This window comes from Tupaia chinensis, unplaced genomic scaffold (genome assembly GCF_000334495.1).
Source record: "Tupaia chinensis unplaced genomic scaffold, TupChi_1.0 Scaffold000116_1, whole genome shotgun sequence".
NCBI lineage: Eukaryota > Metazoa > Chordata > Mammalia > Scandentia > Tupaiidae > Tupaia > Tupaia belangeri.
The window spans coordinates 2,587,996-2,592,379 of record NW_006159580.1 but is presented as its reverse complement, the minus strand read 5'-3'; positions in this window follow the sequence as shown (position 1 = coordinate 2,592,379).

The window sequence follows — 4,384 nt, the reverse complement described above, 5'->3', positions numbered from 1 at the left end:
CCCAGGGCAACTTAGTAACAGAAGGGAGCAGCTCCGAGAAGTGCATAATGAAAAGGCCCTGAACCTGGCTGCAAGTCAGCCTGCCTGGCGCGCGCTCAGCGCTCAGCGGTGCGGTCCCAGCGCGGCTTCCTCCCCCGCCCCCGATCCTTGGCACCCACGCTCTCATTTCAGTTCTTCCCCTCCTCTTCTGTTTTATGTTGTTGGCCACAGAGGATGCAGATTTAAATCAAAAGTCCGAAGTCTAGATCATTTTGAAGAGCTGCTGATGAGTGGTCTTGCCTCGCCATTTGTTTTATTAGACTGCGCCTGCCCTTTCCTGCGTGGTCTAAAAGCTCCGCGCAGCTGGGAAGAGTGATGGGGCTGCCAGGGTGCTGCCCAGAGGCCCAGGGCTTCCTGATGACATTGCATTATGGAAAAGCTGTAATAACATTCCACTCTTTAGCCTCCTCTTTCATCACACAGGGGACACTGGAGGGACAGAGGTGGGGGTGGAGGGATGACTGTCTCCCCGGCTGCCCTGTTCTCTGGCAGTGGTGGAGGAAGAGGAAGAGCAGTCAGGCCAGGAGCGGCTGCTCCGCTGATAGGGTAGCGATCTGTGTTTGTTCTTCCACGTCACCCGCCTTGAGGGCCGGGTTAGAGAGGGCTAGTGATGTTTGTAAATACGGAGAGACTGTTGTGCACTAGCAGGACAGATGAGGAAACCGAGGCGCACCTGCCAGCAGGTCCTGCAGGCTCCGTGTGCTCTGCACTCGCCCTCTCTGTTTCTGTTTCTCCCTCCTTAAGCCAGTGCCAGTTTGACCTATGGAGGAATTAGGGTAGAGACTGCCTAGGTTCCTATCAAAGCCATTTCCCCTTTCCAGGCACACAGTTAAATTACATGGCAGCCTGTTGGCATCTGGGTAGAGCCACGTGGCTAGTTCTTGTCCGTGGGAGGCGAATATGGCATCTCCCTGCTGTCCAACTTCCGCCCATTAACAGCAGCCTTGTGATGGTATTTGAAAGTGATGTCACATGATGGAGGAGCCTGGTTCCCTGGTGACTGTGTGGAGCAGAGGCCTGCTGCTGACCACACTGGATTGTGATGTTACTCTACTGATGCTGGGGACTGTTTGTTATATCAGCTAGTCTAACTCTGATGATGACCTGTATGTTTCTAAATTTCAAAAAAGAAGAGAGGGGACCGGGAGTTGGCGTGATGGCGGTGGTTCGAGTCCCAGACCCGGTGGCTTAAACTCACGCCGGGCGCATGTGCGTGCATACCCAAGATCCCGAGAGGAGAATGGAGGAGAAGGGATTGCAGCATGGCCATCCACCCTGGGGGGTGATTTCTCGCTTTCTGTCTGTCTTTCTCTGTCTTTCTGGCGAGTGCACACGCCCTATAGCAAAAACCTCTCCAAAAAAAAAAAAGAAAAGAAAAGAGTTCCCAAGTTTGGGTAAAGGAAGCTGGCCAAGAGGCTCTTATGGTCTTCTGGGCAAGAAGGAGCAGTAGAGGTAGAAGGGTTGGAGGTCCTCGCTCGTTCTCATATTCGGAGTTTCTCCATTTTCATTGTCATCTCTCTTGGTTCCCTGTTCATCAACTCCTGTGGCCAACCAAGCCCATTTGCAGCCCCCTGGGCAGAGCACTGGACTCCCCATCCCCATGCTTATCAGTCCTTTTCCTGGAACACTCGTCCCTCTTCATCGCCTTTCAGACTTACCTCGCTTTCAAGGCTTACTTTGAACACTACCTTTGTAATCACCCCCCATGGCAGTCACCCTACAGTACTCCCTGCCTCCTGGATAGCATTCCCATCCCCTGTTGAAGCACCAGTCATGTTTACACATGGGAGTCTCAGCCTTCCTGTTAAATCCTGAGGTTCTCATCAATAACATCGTGATCCTCCCACTCCTTTGTTTCCTGTTTAGGCCCTAGCACTGTGCCGTATGTACCAGGCACTCTGTAAATATTTGGTGGATGGATGGAAGGAAGGATAGAATAATGAGATCATAAACAAACGAGTGAGCTGCTTGGCCAGATTTTCAAGTGTCTCCACCATCTGGGCTCATTCCATCTCTCTACTCTTCATTTCTGCTACTCCCAAGCACAAACAGCCCATTTGGAATGTGTCGGTCTGTCCACAGACTCACGGGCATGCTGGACTTCCACTTTCTACCCCTCCCCACCTCCTTCTGAAGGTCACTGATCCCCTGCCCCATCTCTGCTACTCTCGCCCTTCAGGACCCAGATGAGGTTCTCCTCCCCCCAAAGTTTCCACGATGACTGCTCTCAGCAAACCTCTGCTGCTGAAAATGGCAGGGTTGGTTATCTGCACCCCACAGATAATCTTCTGCCTCGTGGGGTACTGTTTTGTGTGGTTTGTTTTCCCTTCATGTATGTTATTCTTGCCTCCTCAACTAGAATCTAAGCCCCCCTCCCCAAGAGCTGCATCTTCCTCAGCGTGAGCCAAGAGACCAGCATGGAAGAGCTGCTCAGTAGACACTGAGCCGACTGCCAGGGGATTCAGGGCTCCCTCGCTCCTTTTGCCATTTTCAAGTAAACTCAGATTGACGATCAAAACATACAGGCCCCAGCATCTTCTATTCTTCCCATAGTTTTATTCTCTTCTTCCTCTCCCAGATTTGAATCAGTGGAGCAAGCTCAGCCGTTTCTAGACCCTTCTAAATCTATTACCATTGTCCAGCAAGAACATTCTAAAGTCAGCAATCAACTTAATCTCTGTTTTAGAACAAACTGCACTTTTTGTTTTTTTCATTTGCCATAGGATACCTGCACTTGCGCGCGCGCACATGCGTGCGAGAGAGAGAGAGAGAGAGAGAGAGAGAGAGAGAAAGGGGGAGAAAGCTCCCCCACGGGATGTGGTCTCAGGACACAGGATAATCCCTTCTCCTCCATTTCTCCACCCATTGGTATTTTGGGCATGCACATACATTTGCCTGATGAGTTTCTCAAGCTGCCAGAGATGGGAGCCATGTGGTTGGCCATGTGAGATCTGGCTCCCTTAACCACTAGGCTGTGGGGCTAGCCCAACAAACTACACTTTAAAAAACTGTTTATTTATTTATTTATTTTCATGTGAGAGAGACAGATAGCTAGGCATGCCCAGCAGGGTCCTGATGCTGCACCTCATGCCCCAGTCTCGGCCAGCCCAGCTCATGGGCACACTCGCACACCTGGCGTGCTCAGGGAGGCCCCGGGACGGGAGCGCAGGGCGTTTCCCAGGTGGGGCCAGTTGCATGACGCCTACGACACAACCTGGCCCCAAGCTGCACTTTTATCAGGGACCTCTTCAGGAGGAGATGGGAACTCAGGCTGGGCCCTGAGCAATTCGGAGAAGAGGAGGAGGGCCTGGTAAGTGAAGGGCACCATGAGATAACAGAAGAGCAGAGAGAGGGGCCGTCACATGGCCGGAACTAGAGCCTGACCCACAGAGAATGGCCAAGGTGTAGTTAGCGAGGTGGGTGAGCCGTCCCACAACACGAGACCCTGAGGACGAGAAGCTAAGCCAGGGCGTCCTGGACTGGGTTCATGTGATACCAGAGTTTTAAGCAAGGACGTGACCTGGAAAAAGCAGCATTTAGGGCTCCGTGTTGTCATTAGCAAAGATCTCGTTTTTAGGCTGATTCCCTTTTGCTACCCAACATGCTTCGACTCAGCTCTGCCACCCCGGGCACAGAGCATGCAAATTAATTACATCATTACCTCGGCCACACAGAATTGGGGACGTTCACCTGCTCCGAAATCCGTACAGTGTAGTCCAGCATCGAACAAACATTTTTAATTATCTCAGCCAGTCTTTTTCTTCTATTATGACTATGAATTCCGAAAAGTTGATGGTCGTTGTCCATGAGAATCCAAAAATGACTTAATCTTGCATTGTACTAGGTTCTAAGGAAAGGACGCCTTCTCAATGCTGGTGTCTGCCTTGCAAATACATGCAAATATTTTATTGGCCACCATTTCCACCGAGTTCCCTGAAGGACTGCGGGAAATCGGTGCCCTGCTCTTGCTGTATACTCTAGTCGCTCATAAATTGGAACGACCATACAGTGTGATCAGAATAAACAAACAGAAAGGGTAGTAAGGCGCACCAATAATCACTGGTGACCTCAGCAATTTTATTAACAAATTTATTTCCTTAATTGGGTAACGTATCTCAGTGCTTGACTCAAGGGCATTGTAATAGGTTTCCACACTGCAGAAGAAGGAATTAATTAGAACTGTTTGCTCTCGTTCCATATTTACACTTGTCCACCCGTCTTGTAAACATTGCCCCTGTTTTTTTTTCTTTTTTTTTTTTTTTTTTTGTCTGACTCCCCCAACCTCCCCCCAAAATAAATAAATAGAAAGCAGAGAGTATCGTTCACCGCCAGTGGCTGCTCCCCG